Source organism: Gouania willdenowi, chromosome 4, assembly GCF_900634775.1.
Source record: "Gouania willdenowi chromosome 4, fGouWil2.1, whole genome shotgun sequence".
NCBI classification, from domain to species: domain Eukaryota; kingdom Metazoa; phylum Chordata; class Actinopteri; order Blenniiformes; family Gobiesocidae; genus Gouania; species Gouania willdenowi.
In genome coordinates, this window is record NC_041047.1 from 24170801 (window position 1) to 24198248 (window position 27448).

The 27448-nt window shown below is 38.0% G+C and overlaps 1 protein-coding gene across 2 annotated transcripts in view; it reads right to left on the reverse strand.

Moving 5' to 3' along the window:
• Positions 1 to 27448, reverse strand: part of dab1a (DAB adaptor protein 1a) — a 368477-nt gene that overhangs the window by 166908 nt on the left and 174121 nt on the right. For both annotated transcript variants that reach the window (XM_028443731.1, XM_028443733.1), the window contains exon 3: positions 6366 to 6412. The gene's annotated coding sequence lies outside the window, so the exon portion shown is untranslated. The remainder of the gene's footprint in view (positions 1 to 6365; positions 6413 to 27448) is intronic.

Below are 27448 nucleotides of genomic sequence, written 5' to 3' on the forward strand. Positions count from 1 at the left end.
TGTCAAACTCATTTCAGTTTGGGGGCAATATATGGAGCAGTTTAATCTCAGGTGGGCCGCAGATTATAGGTAGAGAAAATTAGTAGTTTCAACATTTAAGTCCCTTAGTTAGCACTTCAACTTATATATGACATTCACTCCTTGCAGGATCTTCATTTAAATGTCTGTGATTTCATGACCAATTTTGTTTCAGTTTAGGGAAATTTAGTGAAATAAGTTGCGTACATTTGCAGGATTGAGGAAAAATTGAAAGTTCTTTCAACAATCTCAAATTTAAAATGACTGCCTCCATATAAGCATGGAGTAACTGTGAGCCCTGCAAAAATTGTGGAGTTTCATTAAATGTGTGCATTTGGGGGAGACTGAGAAATCTTCAACTGAATCAGTTGGTAATTTACATAATAATCCATTTTTGGTCACACTTTATTTGAAGTATTATACATAAGGCTGACATTATCTGTCATTAGCATGAATGAGGTGTCATAAAGGCTGTCATTAAGTGTCGTTTGCTAAATTATGACACTTTTCACTAAATTATGACACCTTTGGCTATTTTTGGGTTAGGGTTAGGTTAACAAACAACGTTCAATAACAGTCTTCATGACACCTTATTCATGCTAATGACAGGGGTCATGTTATAATAATGACAGCGTAATGTCAGCCTTTTGTATAAAACTTCAAGTAGCTCCCCCATTTTTTCTCTGTCATTTTAACTTTCTCCTGCGGGCGAAATCAGACGCTCTAAATGGCCAGATTTGGCCCCGGGGCCTTAAGTTTGACATGTGGTTTGATGGTTGAAAGTGTGTTACAGAAGTGTGTTAGAGTGCCAGCGTGTGCCCAGTGATTGAGGGCTGCCCAGGGCTCATCAGCAGCAAACCTCGACTATCAGATCGTTACAGTGTGTCTGAGAGGAAGGGCCAAAGATTCAAACGAGACCTGACGAGATAACACATTGATAACAAGAAGTGTTTTTTTTTTTTCTTTTATTAGAAGAATTGCACATTTTGTATGGAAAATCCCTGAACAAAAGTTCCACATTACAAAGATAAAGATATAACCTAATGCAGCGGTTCTCAACATCGGGGTCTTGAGACACTGGGAGGGGGTCACCAGATGCCCTCAAGAAACTAAGAATAATTTTCATTTGGGCCCATTTTTGCTTATATTTACTCTTTTTCTGCAGCCACACCAAATGTGCAATATTTCAACCTATTTTAATCACTTTTTTCTCGCCATATTTACATTACTCCCATTTCTGCCACTTCTTCATTTCATTTTTTTTTTTTTTTTTTTAATTTATTCATTTATAGGATAACCCCCAATAGATGAACCATCTCGTTTTCAAGGGGGTCCTCGGTAGTATTCAAACAAAAAGAGATGCACAAGACAAAAGCAGCAGTACATGCATTTCACAGAATACAAACAATAACACATAGAGGCAAACATCGCAGCATGTTACAAACCTCTCACACACAGACACACCTATCCCACCCACACCATACACACAAACACACAGGGCTCTCATCATATAAGTTTTAACAACAATTAAGAAATAAACTAACAAGAATACTCAAAAACAGTTACATACATTTTGAAGGTATTGCACAAGAGCAGGTTTAAACATATTAAGGGAGGTTATAGAGTGGATAAAGGTATGAAAATCATTCCAATCAGAGGGGCTTTTATAATTAAGTGAAAGTTTGCAGATTACTTTTCTGGTCCTAGGAACGACAAAGAATGTTTGAGAGGTATGTCTGAAATTATAGGAAGATCTAAAAGGAATTAAATATTGTTTCAAATAGTCAGGATAACTACAATGAATGCATTTAAAAATAAAAAGTAACCAGTGAAGTTGTCGTCTAGAGGAAGGAGTAAGCCAGGCCAGTTGTTGATACAACAGACAGTGGTGGGTTCTGAAAGGGCAGCGGAGAATAAACCTGCACAGACTGTTAGAAACCAAACTGAGTGGCTACAGATTAGTAAATGTGGTATTTTGATAAATCATATCACCGTAATCTATAATAGGAAGTAATATTTGAGTAATTATCCGTTTTCTTACTAAGAAACTAAAGCAAATAATTGACCAATAAAGTAATTTCAAATGATATGTGGTCAAATTTCAATGGCTTTTTTGCACCTTTTCTCCCACTTCCAAAACATATTGAGCACTTATAAACCCTTTCCACCACTTTTCCCACCTAATGTCACATATGTCGACCCATTATTGTCACTTTTAAACTCTTTTCACCATATTTCATGTTTATTTTTTACCAGTTTAAGCACATTCATGATTTGTCATGCCCATTATTTGCCAGTTTAAACTAATAGGTCCTACTTTTTAAATTACATGATCACAACCCCCATCTCCTAATTTCTGACACTTTTAAGCCACTATTGACAATTGGAACCCTATTTACTTTACTTTTTACTCTGTAATTTGCAACTTTTAACCAATTTCTGTGGTTTTTTAAATTCCATTTACCACCTTTTCCACCTTTTTCGGTCACATTTAACCCATTTTATTTCTTATTAAAACAAGGATTTACATCTTTAAGATGACTATATACTATGGTGCAAATAATAAACTAACAGCTAACAGTGGATATTATTCAGATAAATAAGTAAATGTGGTTATCACAGAATCATAGAACAATGGACCATCATTTTGCTGACTTTATGGATGGACCCCAAAAAACTCTCCCCTTTATCCCCCCTCATAGATGACCCTGTCTCCACATGACTGTTCTTCAATGTTCATGTCTGTGTTCAACCATCTTCAGGTACAGTGGGGGTCCCTGGTCTCTGGCACCTTTATTTAGGGGGTCGCAGGCTGAAAGGTTTGGGAACCACTGGTCTAATGTACAAAACATAATCCATTCAATGAGTGATTGAGTCTACAAGTATAAACCCCGATGCAAAAAAATAAAATAAAATAAAAAGAGAGAAATGATTCCTGCCCCACCAGTCAACTTCATACATCTTTTAAATACTGCAGGCCACATTAGGGAAGCTAATGAGAATAGATCAATGAAAGTGACACCTTAAGAAATCAAACAATTGATGAGAAATAATGTCATTGATATATAATTGTCCTGACAACCTTAAAAAGCAATTTCCATGGATTTAGAGCTGCAGAAAACCACAGTGATGAACCATTATGTGAAAATGGAGAAAAAGAAATAGTGGTGAACAATTTAACCAGAACATTACAAAGAACCAAGAACAGCATCCGAAGCACTGCGGGCCGGACTCGTCCTTGTTACGGGCATTAAAAAGTCTGACTCACGCTTACAAAAACATTCGAAAAATCCCCAAAATGTTGTGAAAAATATCATATGGACTGAGGAGACCAAAGTAAAAACCCACATCATACAAATTATTCAGGAAGTGACCGTCTGCTTCTTAATGGCAAATAATAATAAAACAAAACAAAAAAAAAAAAAAAAAAAATAGTTTGCAAAAGATTCGTGGACCATACCAACAGATTTATAGCATTGAGGTTTCAAGGTTAATTGATGTCTATTTTATGTTCATAGACATTTAGCCAGTGGAGGATGTGCTGCTGTAAAGATTCTTTGGCACAATCATCAATAACTTGCTTTCTATGAGTAATTCATTATTTTATTTCCAGTGCCATTGGTCGTTAAATTCCGGTTGAGGTTTATTTCTTGTATGAACTGTTGGCTGTATCACACGTTGCCGCTTACGGATAATAAAGCTCACCCTGACCTTGATAAAGAAAGAAAACAACATATGATCGGTTTTGGAGTGTCCTGCTTGTAAATGTGATTAAATGCTATAACGTGACCTCAAATAGGTGGTTCTCTGATGCAATTGCGGCTGAATTAAAACGCAATGTCAAACACAGTTCATCCACAGTAATAAAACCCTAAAGTCCCTGTTCTTGATTGTAATTGTCATCACCAGGTGGGGAAACATCAGCCCCAAGGATGAAGGCATTTTTCACACCATGAATTTTTGATTGGAAAAGCTTTTGTTCTTGATTAATAAAAACACTATTTAGTATTTGAGGTTTTTTTTTTTTAGATGATCCAAAATCTATGAAAAAATAACCCCAGCAGAAGAAATAACATTTCACTTCCCTTTGTTTTTACATTTTCAGTTCAATAAAAACAGGCAGAACTTACCATGACAGAGTAAGTATTTGTTGTAAAATGAACTAATGAAAAATTGTATTTAACACTGCGCTTTTCTGCAGGATTACATCATGGATTTTGACAACATTTTTAACCAATGATGGACGTTATGCCATGGAAGATCCCATTAAATTTTGGAGGGGTTCCGGATCAATATACTGATTCTTGATCAGTTTGAAAGGAAAAAAAGAGAAAAATTCCTATCTCTCATCATTGGGAACATTTTATATTAGGCATATCTTGGTTCTTATTTGACGGATCTTTATTAAATTTGACTCTGTTATCTCAGGTTGGTTCCTCAATTACTCCACTGAGTTTTATATGGATTGCATATTTAATTGCATTTTTTTTTGCAAAGAATCAGGGTGACGATTCATTTTTTCTATACTGTATGAATGACTGAATGAATAAATGTTATTTGGTTGTCCATTCGATGCACAGTACATTGACAAAAACAACGTTCACCAAATACATCGCAACCAAAAATGGATTGAGCTGCTTTAATGAGCTCATCCAGACATTACAAAGTAGCCTGTTATTAATGGGGACAGAAATTTCTGTCAAGCCTTTAAAGTGTAAATGATCATGGTACCATGATCAGGCTCAATAAACCAGATAACTGAATATCTGGCAAAAAAGATATTTGGCGCTTTAAAGTTTGTGATCTCTGAGTGCTTTGTTGTACGTGTGTGGAACAAACTAATAATGACGCTAGGCAGAAGTGAGAAAACACACAGCTCTAATTTTGAAATGTAATTAGTATTTTATTATTAGAACAGTAGTTGTATCAGAAACAAAAACCTGTAAACCCTGTACATATAAATGCATTTTTATTCCCCAGATTATTAAATACTGTCTGTTTTAGAAAGAGAAAACATGAATCCTGGTGCTTATATTGTCTGATTGCAGTCATTTGTAATGTTAAACTGTTGAAAAAACTCAAAATTCTTACAATTCCTCAAATGATAACATAACATTTCCCAAATATAAATAGATATTGGTCACTAAATCTAGGAAATTTTAATCAAAGATCCTATTGGGACTGATATCTGTCACTGTTTGCTCGGATATGGTCCATTTCTAACATATTTTGTTTTATGTGTACGTAGAAATGACTTGTTCAAATCTGTGGCCCACTTGAGATCAAACTGCTCAATTTGGCCCCTGAACTGAAATGAGTTTGACACCCCTGGAGTTGTAGTAGTCTGTGGTGTGTGCATTTAATGGGTTTTTCCTCACTGTGATACAGCCAAAAGCCACAGTTTGCTTGTCACAGCATTTACAGATTATAAATAATGTTTGGTTTACACTTTTGTGAATTTTTCTTCCATAATAGTGATCAGTGATTATTATGCTATTATTATATCACAAACAAATGCTAAAATCTTGCATTGGTGAATACAAATGCCAAAAATTGTGAAATGTTATGCAAACAAAAGCTTAATACCACAATTAAAGACAAACATTGGCTGATACACACAAGATGTCAGTGTGAGCAGGAGTGAACTAATACTAATAGTACTCATTTTACTGGAATTGAGTTGCTTTTATGGGTACTTGTACTTTTTTGTGTATATTTCTAAATCAGCAATTTTACTTTTTCTTAAGTACGTTTTAAAAGAAGTAATTTGCTCCATTTCTACACCCAACTGTTACTAAGTAAATTATTATCTTTTGTTTTAAAATGATCAACGGACGTTGTGAAACTACAAAAAAATGAAATGACCAGACAACAATCAAATGCATCACATCATAGCCGACCAATCAGATTGAACGTATAATGCACCGTGCCAAAACAGCATTGGAAGACAGAGTTCATATTCATAAATGTAGCTATACTTATAGCCTGAGAATTGTATTATTTTGAATTGAATTCATTGGCGTTCATTTAAAAAGGAATTGTACATTTTGACAAACCTTTTATTTTATACAGATGCATTTGTGGAAAATAAATTCAGTTCAAGATTTGATTTCTTCCTTTTTAAGTGTATACATGAGATGTTTACTGTATGCAAAGGAACCGTGGCAAGATTTATTACCAAGAATAAACGTGGGGGGATGAAAGTAACTATAGTAACTTTTACTTTGAGTACTATTTAATTGAGTATTTTATGTCTGACTTACTTATGCTTCTACTTGAGTACGATATATCAGTACTCTGGTAACGTGACAGATGTAACAGGAGCATTAATGTGTATAAACACACACCTGTGTGCCACCATTCAGGTCGTCCATATCACTGCTCGACAAAGCACCTGAGGAAGAGAGAAACAGGGAGGGGGGAGAGAGGGAGGGTAACATTAAGAAAAAGCACTTGTCAGGTAGCCCATTAGAGTATCATTACAATACCAATCTTTTCTCCCCATCTTTGCCTTTCTCTCTCTGCGTGTGTGTGTGTGTGTGTGTGTGTGTATCATTGTGTACGTGTGCGTGTGCCTAACTCTCATTGTATGCCTCCAGTCACCGGCGAGGAGATGAGATCATTACCTGCGACTGCACGGCTAATGTTGCACACAGCCTCAAAACACACACATACACACCTAAGCGTACACACAAGCAGACTAAGGAGAATAATGTGACTCTGCCTCAGTAACAAAACTACGGTGACCGCAGGGCTTTTTCCCATTTGGATAAGGCGACGTGTTTTACAACCTGCTTCCAACAGCTGCAGATGCAGAGGAAGAAGATGGAAGGAGGAGGTGGTAAAATGACAAGAGGATGAATAGAGGAGTATCTAATTGGAGATGCGGCACAAAGAAATAACCTTCCCTCTCTTTTTTCCTTGAGAGATGAGGAAGCGGCGGCATGCTGTACGTTGGAGATGGTACACCTGCAGACATAATGTACGCCTCAGAATAAGCTCATTAGCAGACACGGGACTGTGAATGACAGATGAGGAAAGATGGGAATGGGGATGATGGGAGGGGAGGAAATAGGTCAGAAGGATGACTGGCCTCGCATCTAATTAACTCCTCCATCAGCAGTCTGGTTCCTACCCCAGAACACGTACCTTAACACTAGCAGCACTGTATCACTACGACATGAGAATGTAAAAGCAGGAACGACGGGATGACTTACTTGGAAACAATAGTAGTGATTTATACTGGCTTTTGGTGAACTGGTGTGTTTTTGGAGCCCATTCATCATATTTTTTTCATCTGATATTTATTCATTTAGGTACAAAAAAAATTACAATGAAAGAAGTTTTGAATCCGTGTACCTTTCATTCTTTGAATATTTAGTTTAAAAACCAAATAGAAAAATAAAAAAAAACTGATTATTTTTTTTTTTGTTTTGTTTTATTAATTTAAAACCAGAAACAGGAAAACAAAAAAAAACGAAAACCAAAAAAGCAGCGTTTTTCTGTTTTGAAATTAAATCTGGTTCCGTTTGTGTGACATTTGGATATTTACAGGGAAACTAGGACGAGAGCTTCATGTTTTAATCTCACCACACAGAACGACCATTTTGCGTTTGATAAAAAATGATCTTGTATCACGTTGTCCACCTCACACTGATGGCTGAGGCGTAATGTGTGTGTCGATGCTGTTTCGTTAAAGACTTATTGATGCTGGAAGTCCGAATCTGTGAATATCTGCCAACTCACATTACTGGTGAATTGAAACGTTATTAATACATAAATAAATCAAAACCCAAAAATGGATGTTACATAAAACATGCTGGAACCAAAAGTGGTGTAATGAATCTACTGGTGCTCCTCGTTTCTTGAGATCAACGGCTAACGGCTGCCTTTAGCTGTATTTATAAATTAGACATTTTACTGCCCTCAAAAAAAATGTAATTGTTTTTGCAAACGTGATAAATGGTAGAAGTTCTAACATCTATTGTTCCTCACACCAGCCTCACAGTCGAAAGTCAGTCACCAGTTTATTTGGAAACAATTTGGATCGTAACCCCGTGAAACAAAACATAAACGTGAGCAGCTTTTTACGAGCTAAAACATCCACAGACTGAATGAAAACATGAGCAGGACCAGAAAACTGTTGAAATAAATCCTAAACAGGAAGAGACCTGGTCCAGGACCTGGGGAGGGAAACCAGGTGCAGCGGACTTCAGTTCTCGCTCTAATTTCCCTGTCACACAAACAGAACAAATTAAAAAAAAAAAAAATACAGAATAACGCTGCTTATCTGGTTTTTTGTTTTGTAACCACATTTTTCATTTGTTATTTTGATTTGGTTTTAAAAGGTAATAACCAAAGAACGAAGGGTACACAGATTGGTACAATACTGATTATTTCTTCACTTTTGAGAGCTTGGTTTTGAGTGACACTTTTTGTGACTGGAAAACAAGGAACATTATAACTCTTAAAGCTGCAATGATTAGTCGACATAATCAGTAATAACAGATTTTGTATCATCGACGCGTCGTATAATCTTGTTGGTAGTCCACTGAGTGACCCAGGTCACAAAGTTGCACAATCCCCTCTAAAATGTGGATTTTAGTAGATTGAGGTAGTATTAAACCTATTTAGCCTAGCGTGACATCATTGTAGTACAGTAGATTTACCATCGGGCACACAGAAAGTAACTAACCAGACAAACATTAGAAACCAGCTAATAGGAGCATAATTCGTAGATGGAAGAAATAGCTGTTAGTGATGAGCTATTTGATAAGGTTAGCATAACACTGACGGGGAAACAGGAGTTTTAGTTCTCTGTTGATTGTAAGCATCTGTCCTGTATCAGGACGCTTGTTGTGAGAAGTTACAAGTGGAAGTTGGTGGAAGTATAATAAAGCTAGATGAGCCGGCAGCACAACTTAACAAGTATTGATTAAACAAGAGGTTTCATGCACAGTCAGGAAGTAGCGGCCCCAGGAATAAGATGAAAAAAGTTTTGGGTGAAATACCATAGTTAATGGATTAATATGTTTGCTAAACTATTTCTGACACAACACATTGAACACTGTGACCTCCAAAAAAAGGTTAATTAAACACTCCAATTACGAACAATAATTATTTTAATATTATAATAATGTTGCCTGTGAGGCATTAACTATCTCTAGTTTCCACTCTTTTTTCTTCTCTTTCATCCTGCCTGCTTCAACAGCTAAAGACTAATAAATAACATATGACAGAGGTCCAACTAATTAGTGGAAATATGTCCTGGTTCTTACATGAAAAAAGAAGAAAAGGAAGAAGAAAGACTAATAGTGTTTATTCTTGAGCTCCTGTGAACTTGTTTTCTTCTTCTCTCGCCATCTCACATCCTCTCGCTAATAGGCCTGCTCAATCTAAATTTGTTTTCTATTTCGACTAATTTAACACAACAATACTATTAGTGCAGACCACACAGAGTCTTAACAATGCAAATTACAAAATACATAATTTGATTTTGTCTCGTTCTCTTTCTCTCGCGACCCCTAGATGCAAACGTACTGTGTGTCCTTTTCATAATCATGTTGCAATCATTTGAGAAAGCAAAGGGATATTAAATATGAACTGCAAATTCATTCTAGGTGAGCGGAATATGAAATGAATTAATCATAGCGTGCAAGGCTGTCTAGATTCGTATCCTTCAACCTTATCACGATTCATGTGCTGTGCAGATGCGTCGCAGGAAATTACCAATGGCCAAATAAGTGAGACTTGGTTCTATACTTTGTAGTGTGTGTGTGTGTGTGTGTGTGTGTGTGTGTGTGAGATGAGTGCAATCATTTTTTCATCTAAAGTCCATCACTAAATGATACCCATTGGTAATCCCACTGTGCCTGTGAAAACAGTTGTAGTGTGAAGCGTGCTTTGTGACAAGACGTCATGCTGATTCATAACTGTTGCTGTGAAAACATAGAAACTCCTGTGACATTCAGTTAAGCAGACAAACAAACAGAGTTGGGAGTAACGCAATGTATTACTTTTTGCTGTAACGCAGTAATGTAACGCATTGCTAATAACATTTCGGTAATATCATACTCGTTACAAATCTCAGTAAAGCGCGTTACAACGGAATTTTAACCTGAGATGTGAAGAACAGCACCAGAAACTTGAGGAAACACCTGGACCAGTGCCACAATAACACCAAGTTGACAGAGAGAGATGAAGGCGCAGCGAAGAGAAAGAGAGCAGAGGACAAAGCAACGGATATTAAGTTTCTCTTGGTCTGCTGTGCTACTTGAACCAAGAGAAGTGAGAAGACTGGTGGCAGAGCATGTGGTGGATGATATGTAGCCTCTGTCAACAGTCGAAATGCCGGCGTTATTATTACAAACAGCGACATAACGCTAATAGCGGTAGGGCTTAAATTATTCTGGCACGGTGCCGTATGGCTGAGACTGAGACTCATACAGATCAGATTCCTGCTCTTAAATGCACGCTGTGTAATCTTTTGATTGTGTTTGCAGACAGTAGTTGAAATTGGAACTTCTGGGTCAACTCTTTAGGTCACAAAGTCTGCGGTATGACTTTAAATGTGCGATGTAGAAGTTTTTGTTTAAGAAGTGTTTTTTGTAGAGACATCCACAGTAGAAATACCGCTAGATTGGAGCTAAAAACAACAGCAGAGCTGATCGGAGCCTCCGCCGCCGTCATCAATTTGGTCGTTATCTCGTGACTGGTTTGCCTGCCTATATAAAATAGTGTAACACTTTGACTGGTGGTCATGTTATCTTCTTGACTGGTTTGTATTGAGCGCTCATGGAAAATAGTGTTAGAATTTACATGTTAGCAACACAAAAAAACAGTGCACTAAAAAAGTCTTGTCATGTCATAAAGCTATAGGTTACATTATAGTTGTTTCTAGCTCTATTGTGTTTCATATGAATAGGCCTAGACTTTAAATATTAATCCTTTAAGATATCTTTATCATAACTTACGAAACTTTAACTTTGTCTGCTTTTGTGATTCTGCGGTCATTGTTACTTATTATATTGTGCCATGAGCCTTCACTGTGCCTATTATATTAAGTTGTTAGGCATTATGCTATACCACATCACCCTCCACTGGATATATAATCAGCTGCAATAAACTATATTTTAGCATTTTAGAATGCTAGTCATACTTCTGTGTTTTTTTTGTGTGAAAGTAACTCAAAAGTAGTGTAACGCATTACAATTCAGAGACAGTAATATTGTAATGTAATTAATTACTTTTAAATGACAGTAACTACTAATATGTAATGTATTACATTTTGAAAGTAGCTTGCCCAACACTGCAAACACAAAGACATTTTGGATGACAGAGGCCATTATACATTTGTGTCATGTCCAGTAATTGCTCAGATTTTGGTGGACTCAATCATGCCTGATGATAATCTATTAAGTTGATGGGTAAATAATGAGCAGTGGTAATGTGCTGGTATAATGAGTGTTAATGTCATTTTTTACAACAAGTATATCTATGGCAAGTCTTTATGCTATTTGTTACAAAGATCCACTAGACTAACTGCGTTTCCAGAGAAAATGCAACGCTTTATGCTGATATTGTCACACAGACAAACAATAAAATAAGGTATTAAATAGACAAATACATAATATTCATAATAAATTAAATATAATACAAATGAATACATGTATGAAAATAAAAATACTAAATAAAAATGCATGAGCACCTAACCTCCCTCTTAAATATATAATGCCACCTCTGAACCTGGTTCCGCTGTCGCTACATACTTGTTCATGTGGATCTTGTTGGGTTCTTTCTTTTTTACTATGGACTTTATATTTTGTTTAGCACTTTGAGATGACTTTGTTGTATTTTGCGCTAAATATATATAAAGTTGAATTGAATTGAATTAAATGGGAAAATCTAAATTGATCGATGCATATGGAACTGGCAAAAACACCAGTATAGAGCAGGATTGTCCTAAATATTTAAGGCGTTGGGGTATTCGATCTGATTGGTAAAATAAGACTAAAAGAGTTACATTCGACAAAAAATGATGGAAGTCAAAATAATAATAACAAAGAGAAACAATCTCCATAGGGATAATGCTGAAATAGCAGACATGGGCAACTTTAATCACAAACCACAAAAATAAAATCGTCTGATCTGAGGGCCACATTTCATGTTTTCCTGTTTTTTGTGTGTATTTTTTGTTGTTTTGTGTGTTTTTCTGTAATTTTGTATATTTTTCGAGTCATTTTGTGTATTTTTGCAGTTTTGTGTATTTGTGTGTTTTTCTTTGGTTTAATTTGGGGGCCGCAAAAAAGTTGTCATGTGGTGCATGTGGCCCCCGCGCTGCCAGTTGCACATGTTTGTTTTACACTATTCATAGTAGCTATTCCCTGTCAATCTTTTGTCTATGCATCTATGTAACCTGCTCCCAGAACTGATGTCCTGCAGTCTATTCTAGGCAAAGAAGCAAAGTATTTTCTTTTTGTGGAACAAAGATATTTTAAGTGTTTTTTTTAACATATTATTGTAATAAATGACTGTTAGATATTGTCCTATGTGCTTTCTCTGCTATCTTTGTGATAATCATTAGCTTTAAAATAAAAACACAGGTTAAAAAAAGGTTCTTGGTACTCGTGAAAGTTTTCTCTCAGGAAGAAATTCTACCCAAAAGCTCTTTTTTGGTCACAAAACTACCATTGAATCCTGCTACATTACACAGTTGTGACATAACTTAAAGCTCTGTCACACTTGGAGGCACACATCTACTCTCTCTATTCACTCCAATCTTTACAGTATCTGAGCATTGGGATGTGCCCCTATAAATATTATCTATACATATGTCACACTGGCACAGCAGATTTCACTGCACCGCACAATAGTTGCAACACATTACACCGACAGCTCAAGCAAAAAGGCCTCTCGCTCATCCCTCTTTGTTCTCTCCTCCCTATCACCCTTTCTATTTCCCCTCAGTCAGTTGCAACACTGGCCTATCTTTTTAGATCTTTCCCCCCTAATGAAGTCAAGCTTGCCCTTCCTTACAAAAATCTGATACCAGTAATCAATAAATAAACACAAATATCATGATATACATTTTCCTAACTTATTGTGTCTTTATCAACAAAATCTCTTGCTTCACTCCATGCTAAATGCACCCTCCTAATAACCCATGATAAGCCCTCCATCCACACTCCAGTTCCCTTCCATCAGACACCCGCAGAGTCTCTGATACATACTGACATTCCCACACATGTCCCCCCTTTGTGTTGAACAGAAAGGGGTGTGGATGATGACAGTCATTAGCAGTGGAATTAGTTGGCTCTATCTGCAGTTTATAAAAAAGCAAAAGAAGCATATACACTATCTTAAAGGGACATAGGGCAGGATCGAGAAATAAGACTCCGTAGTGACACGACAGCCGTTAGGGTAACATCAGCCAAGCTAGCGCAGGAGTGCGCTTGAACTCTTCACAGCAGAGCAGCTGATGCTGTCACAGTTATTTATTTATTCGCCATTCAAGTGACTGTTTACTGCAAGTAAAGGATGGATACACGACCGAAGCTCGACAGAAACCCAATGGGATATGACGATACCCGACGGCTCGGGTTAGGTTCAGACAGATAGTTAGAACTGGTGGTCTGGTCGAGTTTGGTCACATAGTGTCCTTGTGCACAGCGTTCTTGGCATTTCTGCAGCTGCAGCAGCAGTAACAGTGAGCGCAGCTTCAGTGCTGCAGGCAGGACCATCGAGCAGAGCAGGACAGTTTTGAAGCCATCCACTGTTGATACAATCCTTTTACTGCGCAAGAGCATGGATTGTCCTTAGCTTTGATACTCTCTTGGTGATCTGGGCTCATCTGTGAAAACCAGCCACAGAAACCTTGGGGTTGTGTTTGATCAGTCAATTTCATTGGAGGGTCACTGTCATCAACTGACAAAAAACTGTTTTTATTACCTGAGAAATATCTCTAAAGTGAGGCAAAATCTGATCTCGAACTGGTCATACACGAGTTTAAATCATCTCGCATTGACTATTGTAATTCTGTTTTCACTCGTTTTAATTAGTCGACCCTAAACAGACTCCAGATCGTGCAGAATGCTGCTGCCAGACTTTTGACCGGTGCTCCCAGAACATCCCACATTACCCCCATTTTTTTTTACTCTGCACTGGCTTCCAGTTAAGTTTCGAACAGACTATAAAACCTTAGTTCTGACTTTCTGAGCGTTACATGGCCAGGCCTCTCAATAAATCACGGACTTCTTGTGCTCCGACACTTCGGGATGCAGTCTTTGGTCTTCAGACCAGGGTCTCCTAAAGATCCCAAAAACTAAATTTAAAACCCAAGGAGACTTGGCGTTCCAGGCTGTGGCCCCCAGACTCCAGAGAATAACCTGCACCAGTCTCTCTGGGAGCTCAACTGTGTGGACACTTTTAAGAAACTGTTGAAGACTTTGCTTTTCAGAAAAGCTTTTAGTTACTTGGATTTTAATTGTTTTTTTTAGCCTTTTATGATGCCGCTCCTATGATGTATATTCACTATTTATTATTATTTTATGATGTCACACTTGTAATAATTTCTCCCACAGCTCTGTACAGCACTTTGTCATCTTATCTGCGAAAAGCCCTTTATAATAAATAAAATACTTACTTACTTACTGATACATGGATTATGTAAATAGATTAACTGGGTCTCTCACCTGTTTATAATAATAATAATAATAATAATAATAATAATAATAATACATCAATTTAATATAGCGCTTTTTTTGGAACTCAAAATCGCTTTACAGAATACAGAAAAATAAAGAAATAACAAAAAAAGTAAAAGGAAGGTTAAGGAAAAGCAAGTTTAAAAAGGTGGATTTTTAGGAGTGTTATAAAGTTCTGTAATGAGTCTGCATTCTTGATGGGTTGCGGGAGTGAGTTACAGAGGGCAGGGGGGGCTGCAGCAAAGACTCGGCCCCCCATGGTTTGGTGCTTTGTGCGGGTGATGGCTCTGCCTACTTCTGCATAGGCAGAGCGGAGATGACGGGTGGGTCAATGTTGTTGGAGGAGGTCAGTGAGGTAGGCAGGGGCCAGGTTATGGAAGTACTTAAAGGTGAAGAGGAGGAGCCTGTAGTGAATGCGATATTGCACAGGGAGCCAATGGAGCTGTTGATGAGAAGACGGGCAGCAGATTTATGTAGTTTGTGTAAGTAAGTGGTGGGGAATCCATAAAGAAGGCTTTTACAATGATCGAGTCTGGAGGCGATGAAGGCATGAATGAGAATTTCAGCTGTGGTCTGGGAGAGGGAGAGACGGAGGCGGGCAATATTCTGGAGGTGAAAGAAGGATGTTTTTGGAATGTGCTTAATGTGTGACTATTTAGTTCAGTGCACTGATATGACTTTGTTGTATTTTGCGCTTTATAAATAAAGTTGAATTGAGTTGACTGTAATGAGAGGGTGGAGTCCATTATGAAGCCAAGGTTGTATATGGAGGGGGAGGGGGTGACATCGTGGCTGTCAACGAGGAGGGTGATGTTCTGAACAGAGAGAAGAAGAGATTTGGGTCCGGTGATGAGGAATTCTGTTTTATTGCCGTTGAATTTGAGGAAGTTATTGTCCATCCAGGTTTTGATGTCAGAGATGCAGTTGTTGATATTGTAGAGGATGACTGGGGTGATGGATTTGGTGGAGATGTAAAGTTGAGTGTCGTCAGCATAACAGTGGAAATTGAGTCCATGTTGGCAAATTATTTCACAGAGGGGGAGGATGTAGATTGGGAAGAGGAGGTGGCCAAGCACTGAACCTTGGGGAACACCGTGGGTGATGGGGCAGTGTGGGATTTGCAATTTTTGACGGAGACAAAGTGGCGATGGTTGGGGAGGTAGGAGGTGAACCAGAAGAGTGCTGTACCAGAGATGCCAAGTGACTGAAGGCGGCAAAGGATGATGTTATGACTGATGCTGTTGAACTCAGCGGACAGGTCAAGCAGGAGGGGGATTGATAATGAACCAGTGTCAGTGTCGAGGAGGAGATCGTTAGTCACTTTAAAGAGGGCCGTTTGTGTTTGACGTTTGCTTGTTTCCCTGTACGCTGATCTGTTCTGTTGACATTAACAGTTATTTGTTATAAAAGCAGGCCTACCACTAAAACAAACATTTGATTTGTATAAGAAAAATAGGTTTTAACTGTCGGTTTCGGGTCGGACTTGGATATAAATATCTAAATGCCTGTCGGGTTTGGTTTTGCTCAGTCAAGTTTGGGTTGGACTTGGACAAAAAAATGAGGCCCGATCCGCACTCTAACTGCAAGACCTCCGCGGAACCAAACAGTAATTTGGCCCACCGTGCTTGTTTTCTTCCAGTCTCCAAGTCGTCGTCTTCTTCTACTTCTTTATCTCTGGCAGAGTGGATGCCTCTCCAAGTCGTCAAGAACGCGCATCAGCATCATTTGACATCACGTCGCAGGACTGTGCGGGAAATTTGGGCCAGGAATTGCAGATCAAAATGCATCACTCAGCCTCATCAAGGCAATAGGGAGATGTGTGTGTGGGCTCATTCTCTTTGGTTTTGAACGATTCATCACAATTATAATTTTTTTTCACAAATCCTGGTCTATGCTAACAAACATGGTGGCTGGATTTTTATGGTATAAAGGTTCATCTTTATGTTATCTATTTGGAATTTAAAACTTAAAGGAGTGACTAGCAAGATCAGAACACAAAGAGAATGCTGAGAAATGCACATGATTTAAAGATAAGGTGGTCTCTGGAATAAAGGGTGTGTTCAGTCAAGTGGGCACGGAGAAAGAGATGGAGGTAAGACGGAGGCAGAAAGAAGAGATGGACGAAGGGAGAGAACAGAAAGGCGTGTAGATACTGGACATGCCTGTAGCATACTGATGCAGCTAAGACATGAAGTCAGCATGGCCTTGGCATGTGCTGCACAGAGTTGAGTTTTTTCACAACAGCTTGTGGGCTTTGACAATGTCTTGAAACATGACTTTTTATATGTATAAAATATATATAAAAACAGATGTTTCTGACCTCATTTGTGCACATCCAGCCCTAATAGGTGCTTGTGTGTGCATTGCATGCCGCAGTGGCAGCGGTGAGTTGTTGGTTATGCTGTGCATGTCTCTTCCTGCAAAGCCACAGTTATCTCAACAAGGAACCCCAGCAGCTCTTGTGTTAGCACTGTTAGCATATAGTTCCCCTGGGAGCTGCTAAGGCATGTTCTTTGTTCCAGTGATGGAGAAGAGGAGTCCCCGTAGAAACACAGAGCGTACTGTTACAAACATATCAGCTCAACTTTTGAACTCTACCTGATAAAAATGCAATAACATGTGCAGGCACAGCATGTCGTTCTTTTTCACAGGGACAATATTGTTTTGTAGATTTCTACGCTACAACAGAGCTGGCCCAAGACTGATACGCATGATGGAGGCAAAAAGGGGACTTTTCAGCTTACATGTAAACATGTGGTTATTAATAAGATTTCTCGATAACTAAAGACGCAAATGCTCTGACAGTTTTCTTTTCCTACAACAATCATTTTTCTTTTTAAGTCTCACACAAGAACAGTTATATTGTTCACTATTAATTTTAAACATATATATTTTAGAACAATCCTCTTTTGTATTCAAAAAAATAAAACTAAATAAAAAAGTTTACAATTGTCATTTTTCCTAAACAAATTCATTTGCACCAACCTAAAATGGTGCTAAATTTTGCGACAAAGTTGCTACGCTGGGTAGGACACATCAACATATTTGGAAACTGTTTGTGTTGTGTGGCCTGGATCCATCAGGTCTTTGCCCCGTACCCACTTCTCAGTGGCTGACATAAACAGGACAACACCGTTGACCACTCCACTAACTTCATGTCGAAACAAATGCTGGTAGTCCAAAAATCAGGTTTACAAAAATTACGTGTAATTGTGATCTAGTAAAGTAGAGTTTTGTTGCACCTACACGGCTGCTCATATTGCTCACATCAAAAAATGACCTTCACCACTCACTTAAACAATGGAGTCACAATGGACTCACAAAGATTAAAGGGCACATGACACCAAAAGTGGGCTGTTTCCTCATCATATTGGGTTTATATTAGAATGCTGGTCTGGGCCCATCCTGACATAGTTAAAGTATCTTTTTATTTTCTCATACAAATTAAACATTTACGTTTGTGTTAGTGTTCCATGGCCTCATTTACATGAGAACTTTAAATCCCACTTAATCAGAATAAAAGGTAAATCCTCTTTAAGTTGACTATGTAAAAACGTAATTCCAAATGAAAAAGCTATTTCTGAATTAAACTTAAATCTAAAATAGGTGGCTGGTTTATTCTGATTTTAATTCCGAATTAAATAATTCCTCGGTCTTGTAAATGCCTAATTCCGCTTTGACTTAATTCTGGTCATTCTGCGCATGCTCATGCTGTCACAATGACGTGCTGATGACGACATAATCCAAAATGGCCGCCTGGACTCGAGCCGAGAGTATTCATCTAATTAGAGCTTTAAAAGACATGGATATAGTGAAAAGACTGGATGGACGAAAGCATTAACATGCGGACATTCACACGGACACACAGAATTAGCATACACACAGACATCGGCAAACGGAACAGACTTCATCTGTACATGAAGCCTTGCACCTCACACAGAGCTTCTAATGAAGCGCGGATCACCATAAAGTTTCAGTAAAGTGGGGTCAGAGCAGCCGTTGCATTAACTGCTGGCTTTGATTGACCAAACTACGTTCTTCTGCCTTCCTTCTCCGCTACTCTATCTCCCTTATACTACTCAGATGACGAAAGTGAAACCATGTGCTTGTCTATCAGGGGTGGGCAACGCCAGTCCTCGAGGGCCACATTCCTGAGACTTTTAAATGTGTCCCTGCTCCAACACACCTGGTTGAAACCAGTGGGTTGTCATCAAGCTCTGCAGAAGCATGATAGGCTGCGTCCGAATAGTCCCTCCTATCTCATTTCCTATCAACTTTTCCATAACCCCATGGATGACGTCACAGGGTTATGGAAAGGTGTTAGGAGAGGAATAAGGACCAGGCCATCACATTTGTTTTGACAATCAGATGCACTTCCACTAGGTGACGTAATAATCTGACGGCCGTGACGTCTGCAGTGGTGAAAAAACTAAAAATGGACTAAAAGCACATTTATAACACTTTCCCCTGAAAATAATCTAAAAAATCACACGATTTGAACATAAATCAAAGGAAAAGAGGCTACTAGGCTACGAGGAACAAAAGTGAAACTAAAAGAATGTCACATTGAGAATGGTTGCTCACACTCACAAATATGAATTATGTTGAATAAAACATAATGTGGCTAAAAATGCCTCTGATCCCTTTTTCTAGAACCACAGTGTCTGTTTAATGTCAGTAATAATCTGATAATATGTCTTATATATAATAAGATATGCGTTTTAGATTATTTATTTAAAGTTGTTCAAGGCATATTATTGCATTGGTACGGTCATCGTGAATTTCCGTAAGCGCTCGGGTGTGCGTTTCCCTTGAAATGTTGGCGCCGCAAGGAATTGTGGGTCAGCATGATCTCATCTCCTTTGGTAAAAGATGCATCAGTGTTTCCTAGGCTAAAGGAGGTAAAAAAGGAAGCATTGAGCCTCTTTTCCTAAGCTTAAAGAGAACTTGGATGCTCTTTATCCCGGCGTGACTTAAACACTTCTGGGGTGGATAGTAAGGAGACAGGACGCAGCCACGATAACAAGCCATTCATTTAAATCATGTGTGCTGGAGCAGGGACACATCTAAAAGTCTCAGGAATCCGGCCCTCGAGTTGCCCACCCCTGGTCCAGCTGCTGCTTCAAAACTACAATCAAAATGAAAGTGAAAACAGTTCCTATTATGTGGTTTTCTATGTTGTAGCTGAAAAGAAAAGGTTAGATGTGATACCTCATGTTCGCCCCCTGTCCAATCAGAATTCTTCTCAACCCCCAGACCTAAAGTGGAATTAAATAAAGCTGAATAAATCCGTTTTCCATGTAAACCTCAATTCAGAATTACTATTTCCATGTAAACAAGAAGCAGAACACTTTAATTTGGAATTATTTAATTCGGAATAAGTAATTCCAAATTTAAAAAAAACATCATGTAACTGTGGCCAATGATCTCTCTTTCCTCCTCTTGCTTTTCTCGGTGTTTGTCACTTGTCAGGGATGGATAAACAGCTGACTAAAACTGAAATTTTTCAAAGGACTGAGATTTTTCAATTTTGAATTTGAAATACTTTATTAATCCCTGAAGGTAAATTCAGATTTTTACACTCTGTTATTTTAGGAACATGCTTCTCACACACACATGCACAAACAGGACCTGTGGACATGCATTATTGGAGAGATGTCAGAGTGAGGCTGTTTTTACTATGAAGGAAGCGCACCAGAGCAGTGTTGGGGTTTGGTGCCTTGCTCAAGGGCCCCTCACCAGAACAACTTCCGTTTTTTGGTCTGCACCAGGACTTCAACCAGTTCCCAACCCATGTCCCTACGGACCAAGCTACTGCCGTTTAAATGTTGAATAGTAACACGGAAAAGGTAGCAGAATACATAAAACAAGAGAGCAGGGAAGGAAATCCAATGAATGAGTAGTTTTACAAATGAAAACTAATGTGAACATCATTATTCAAGTATCTGTGTCATTTGTGTCGGATATAGTTTGAATTCATTTAAAATGTTCAGTGAAACGAAATGAATCCACTCTGGGATTAATATGCTCCTCAAAGGAAAGTATAACCAGAGGCCTTTCTGTTCTCTTCCTGCACTATTTGATTCTGTCCTGGAGACAACAGGAGGTCTCTTCCTCTTTTGTGTCTCACTCAATCACATAGAAAAACATCCAAAAGGGAGTTCATTCATTAACGGATATGAGAGCGGCATGAGGGGGGCACAAAAGTGTCACTTTTTATATTTCTGAAAGGACGCCACATGGTGAAAGACGGAAGGAAAATTTAAGAAACGTCTGTAAAACACTCAACGATCCCATCTATAATAAAAGCGAAGAGGAGAAGCTGCCACGTTCATTCTCCCACTGTTCCACCAGAACCTGATTACTGTCTGATGATGATGGCACTACTTCCTGACATCTAATTGAAATAATTGTGTGCAATCACTTTGAAAGTCTGGCAGGAGACATGCAACGAGAAGTAGTTAAGAAAAGCAACAGCGTTTTAATTGAATCCTCCAAGATGCGGCTGATTCCATCAAACAAGTGCAAAGGCACCAGGAGACAGGCGGAGGCTCCACAGTGGCACGGTTCAATAGAGACATGAATGGAGGAGTAATGGCTTTAAAGGCTGTAAAAAACTGGCCCACTTTATCCAACCTAGTCAACTACAATGATTCCAGGTTATCGTAACTAGAAAATAACATTTTAGACTTAGGATGATATAACCACACTTTTACTATTGATTTACCAAACGAAATCCCCTTGTGTGCATGTATAACTTTAAAGCTGTGCTACGCCCTATAATTTTTCATTAGATAAAATCATAGTGTATATGCCTCAGATTTTTTTTACTCAAAAAGGAAAGGAAAAAGGTTGAAGTTGCCGCTTGAAAGTTTGTTTTTTATCTCCACCGTAAACACTAAGTTTTTTGACATTTTTGTGCATGGCATTGTGGGATGTGGAGTCCCGTAAACAGATTAATTCATTACTCGACCTTTCTCCCTAAAGGGTTAAAATAATCTGACTTGTTTGACCAATTATCTGGCAGCTGGCCTGGCATGGACCTAAAAAAAATAATGAAATAAATCTATTTACATATATACTTTTATTTATTATTATTATTATTAGTATTATTATTATATATTTTTGCACCTTATCTCTTATTTACACATTTTCTTTGTGTAGTCATGCTCCTTTTTAGTGTTTTTTTTAAAAAATGTATTTATTATTATTATCATTTTTTAGATATGTCACATATGTTTGCTTTTCTAATTACCCCTTGGGGATTAATAAAGTTTCTCTGATTCTGATTCTTTATTCCTACCGTGATTTGTGATATCTTCACCAGACAAGGAGGACAGTGATTCATTCATTTGACACCATTTTTGTTGGAGTTTGTTTGCAATTTTTTCTGTGACATCAGATTGAAGGAAAAACACTGTTAAAAATGTCTTGTTGACGGTTTTGTGTGTGTATGTGTGAGTTTCTTCAGGCTTGTAACTCAGACAGTCCTGGGCTGGGGACAACCTGTCCACAGCCATTTCCCTACTCTTTAATCTCAGTGGCCGACTGGAAAAAGCAGCGCTGCACATTCCATTAATGTAAAGTGGGGCTTGAAGGCGTGTAATTTATTGGCTCTGCAGACTCGCCTCCCCTCATCTCACTCATACTGGCTCCCAGCCACCAAATACTCCCCCTGATACCCCACGACATGCACGCCAAGTGCTCAGCATTTTACGCCATTTTACCCTCTGCTTTTAGCTCCACGTCCCTCTCTTTTCCTTCTCCTCTCTTTCCACTTTTGTCATGCTGTACCTTCTTTTTTCTTCATTGGCTTTCCCAAAGCAAAAATACAAGACACTTCTCCTGCAGAGGCTATAGCTACAGTAGTTTCATCTTATAGCTGCTGAAAAATAGCTGTGGAAGGAGGAAGACTGGGTAAGTTTTTATCTAACTCTGTATCACTGATTCAAGCAGTTAGTTTAATTACCAACAAAGTGACACTCTCGCGGAGATAACAGCAGCAGAACAGAAGAATCTCCTGCCGAGAGAGATTAAATACAAAAGAGAGACGCTTGTGAGTAAGATGAAAAAAGGGGAGCAGCAAAAGTCTTGTTCTCTCTTATTGATTCTTTGCTCATTCTGCCTCTGCTCTCCTTTTGTCCAAACTACTCATCACGATCTGTGCTGCTACAGCGAAGATGCCCCCTGAACATTCACCGGCCAGAGATACACATGGAGCAAGAGCTGGGTCAGTATGAAGTAAACGCATGTAAGGAGATTAATAAGCAAAACCCCAACAGAAGTGAAAGCATGTTTATAAAATTTAAAGCTGCTGGAGACAATAATATTTGATCAGATAAAGACATAGTGTAGGCCTCATTGATCAATAAATTGAAGATCATTTGCTCAAAAAAGGTGTAAAAGGTTGAAATTGCCGCTCAAAAGTTTGTTTTTAGCTCCACTGTAAACCAGAGGCGGAGTTTGAGATTCTTGCCAGGGGGGCAAAAGAAAAAATAGAATTAAATATATATACCGTTTCGAGATTCACGCCAACCACAATGTGTATCATGTGTAACATATACAATAATGCAAAAATTATTTGTAACATATTTGATAATGTTGATGACAAAAGTTTGCGTTCACGCGTCGTAACGTCCACCGTCCTGAACACGGGTCAAAATGCATGTAAAACTTAGGTAGGTAGTTTTCGAAAACTAGCATGATTATGAAAGTAGCATCCTCCAAGTGCTCCGCTTTTACCCGCCCCCTCCTCTCTGTGCTCCCTCTAAAGCCACGCCTCTCACTCACATGCACGAACGCCGGGTGCTCCAAAAGCGGACCTCAGCTCATTGCTTGTATTGTGTAGAAACCACGTCGTCTCATGTCTCATTCAGCGGTAAGTAAACACTAAACCTTTTTCAGAGCACAAAAGATCTTCATTTCTGTCAGGACATAAAGACAATTTCAACCAATAACTTAAAAACTGTATCTGGAGTTAATTACCTACCCTAGCTTCTCAAATACAGTGACATATCACAAGTATCATATACCGTTTGAAAGCTTAGAATCTTCAGTTTTTAACCATAGAAACCATTCTAAGACACAACAATCAAGGCAAACACTGTCATTTATGTTGTCAAACTGTGAAGAAAAAAAATGGCTGAATATATATATTCCATCCAAAGTGGTCTCAAAATCTTCCCAAGACATTCAAAAATCAAATGAATCCCATATTTAGTCCAAAACACAATAAAACTGCGATAAAAAAAAAAAAAAAAAAAAAAAAAAATGTAACATCCTATTTACAAGAAAAAAGCAGCTCTGCCCTGATTTCTTCTTACTTTTTTATTTAGCTCTGTGAGCTTGACCGCGTCTTAAAAATCCTCATTTTTAGATTAATGTTGTAAAATCATGATAAAATCAATCATGTTTTCTGCAGTACCATACATGAACTGCTGGGCACAGTGTTACGTCACTATTTACATTGTGAAGAGGAATTGTGCAACAGAAGAAAAACCAAGTCACATGACTCAAGCGCCAAAAAACACACAACTTATGTTCTCGGAACGCCAGGATGGACGCCTCAGTTTATTTATCTTTTACACACCAACGTCACACACCAGTGCACATCATACATGGCGCATCTTAACGCTCAAAGAAAAACAAATGAATTCATATATATTTTGTACAATCACTGTGTTTTATGGCACTTGAAACATTTGTGTATTAAGTACATTATATTAAGAATTCGAGTTTTTCAAATTAATTTGGGAAAACTATGCCCCCCACAAACTCCTCATATGCTGTAAACACTTGGTTTTTCACAAAGAATTGTTCGATGTGGGTTACCATTAATGCATAAAAGTGTTAACTTTATTCTTACTGGGATTTCTTGATTTTACCCCCAACATACTGCCAAAGTCACTTCTGTGATCACAGACTGGAAGTTGTGGCAAAACAATACAGTGCTTAATTTGTAAATCATGTTCCGGCAGTAAGAGAGAGACACAGATGTCAGGGAATACATTTTTTAAAGCACCTTTTGCTAACTAAATGGCCCAATAATATCACGTGAACACAAACAACCAATTAACCTCAATGTTTGATAAAAGAAAGATAAATCAGCGTTAAAAAAGCAAGGACAATCGCCCGTTACGGAGCGCATCCTTCTCTCAATCTTCATGACAGCTGTCAAATCTGCCATGTTTCAGCACCAAGGACAGCGTAAAATCACAAAATATTTGCAAACTTTTACACCATAACTCCTCTTTTGAATCAGCAGCACAGCAGAAAACTTAAATAAATTGTGTGCTTACCTTTTATTTGTCAACACAGCTAGATCCCAAATCAAGCCCTGGGTTTCACAAAGAAAGATAAAAAACCTCTGGTCAAAATGTAATGTTTCGCGGAGTGAGGTGATATCACGGGGAAAACTGGAAACAAACTACAACAATCAGGAGCAGAGCTATAGAGTGAAGCAGGAGATTCAACAGAACAGAAATAGAAAACCAAAGAATCTAGTTAGACTCATGAAAGCAACAAATTGAAAAGGTTTTATACTAACAGGCAGCACTCATGTCAAAGTGCACAAGGACTGTTCAAATCCAGGCATTATTTAATACACTGACAGAATAATGAAATAATAGTCATTTGAGTGAACTTGTGTAGTAATCCAGAGATTTTTACGGCTAAGGTTACGATACAAGTTTTAATATTCACAGTGGAATTGTAAACCTTAAAACCTCTTGTTGCATCATTATGCAAACATAAAATAGACAAAATCAATGACGTTCACATTCTTTTTTTTTTTTTTTTTTTTTTTTTTTTTTTTTTTTTTTTTTTTTTTTTCAAACATCTGTTTATTGAAATTTACATCACATCAACATTTCTTACACAAATATGCATGTTTCTTTTTTGTTCTCTTTTTTAACAATGAAAAGTACAAAGTATACCCCCCTCCCCCCAATAAAAAAAAAAAAAAAATAAATAAAAATAATAGAAGAAAATACAATAAAAAATTTGAATCACTGTCATTTACAATTTGGATTTTTCAAAATAGTCGATAAAGGGTTGCCATATCTCCTGAAATTTTGATATGTTACCTCTGACTGAGAATTTGATCTTTTCTAATTGTAACAGATTCATCACCTCCCTAAGTAGCGCTGGATGTGCTGGTGGGTTTTTCTGCTTCCAATTTAGTAATATCATCCTTCGGGCTAACAGCGTCACATATCGTATCACATTGTATTGGTTCTTTGATAAAATTGTTGTTGTAGCTTTAACCCCAAATACAGCCAACACTGGGTCTGGCTCGAGTCGAATATTAAGAACGCTAGATAAAGTTTTAAAAACATTAACCCAGTAGTTACAAAGTCTCGGGCAGTTCCAGAACATATGTGCCAAGGAAGCTGGGGCCTGTCCACATCTGTCACACAGAGGATCGACTGTAGGGAACATCTTTGACAGTCGTAGCTTAGATAAGTGTAGTCTGTGTAGAATTTTGAACTGTATCAGTCCATGTCTGGCACATACAGAAGAAGAGTGGACAAATTCTTGTGCTCTTTTCCATTGATTCTCTGTGATTTCCACTCCCAGATCCTCCATCCAAGCCTCTCTTAGGTGGTCTAGTGTTGTTGTGCAGTCCATTTGTGTTAAATTATCGTGAATCTTAGAGATCGCCTTTTTAGTCTGTGGTTCAGGCAATAACAGTGAGTCCATTGGAGAAACCAAAGGTTTGTTTGGGAAGGATGGAAATGTCTTTTTAATAAAATTTCGGATTTGTAAATACCTAAAGTGGTCTGTGTTGGGGATATTAAATTTCTCTTTTATTTGCTGGAATGAGGCAAAAATGTTGTCGATATATAAGTCATTGATTGTCCGAAGACCCTGTAAATACCATTTGTGAAACGACTTATCGGAAAGTGAGGGGGGGAATGAATGATTATTTATTATTGGCATTAGTGGCGAACATTTCTGCCAGCCAAAGTGCTTCCGGATTTGGGACCAAATTTTTATAGAGTGTGAAATAATTGGGTTTTTCATCTTTATTTTTGGCGTTGGCAGAGTAGAAAAAAGTACTGCTGCTAAAGAGGAAGGGGGAGTCATTTAGATTTTCCATCTTAGCCCATTCAGCCCCCTCTGTGTGGAACCAAAAAGACATAGAGCGAATGTTACCAGACCAGTAATAGAGGCGAAAGCAAGGCAATCCCATACCCCCAAATGTTTTAGGTCTCTGTAGAAATGTTTTTTTAATTCTTGGAGGTTTCTTATTCCAGATAAATTTAGATATGGCTGCATCTAATTTGTCAAAAAATGATTTGTTAATAAAAATAGGGATACACTGAAAGAGAAATAAATATCTTGGTAAAATAGTCATTCTCACAATATTAATTCGACCCGCAAGGGAGATTGGAAGATTAGCCCACTTGTCAAAGTTACATATTGTATGGTCATACAGCTTCAAAAAATTATGTTTAAATAGGTCAGGATGATTTTCAGTAATATTTATCCCTAGATATTTAAATCGGTCTGATATTTTAAATGGCAGGGAGTTGAGAGTATGTATGTTCTGTTTGGCTTTTGAGTTAATTGGGAACAGTGTACTCTTTGAGAAGTTGATCTTGTATCCGGATATTGTGCCAAAGTTTTCCAAAATTGACAATATACCAGGCATCGATTTCGCAGGGTTAGAGATGAACAAGAGTAAATCGTCTGCGTATAAGGCTACTTTGTGCTCCGATCCTGCT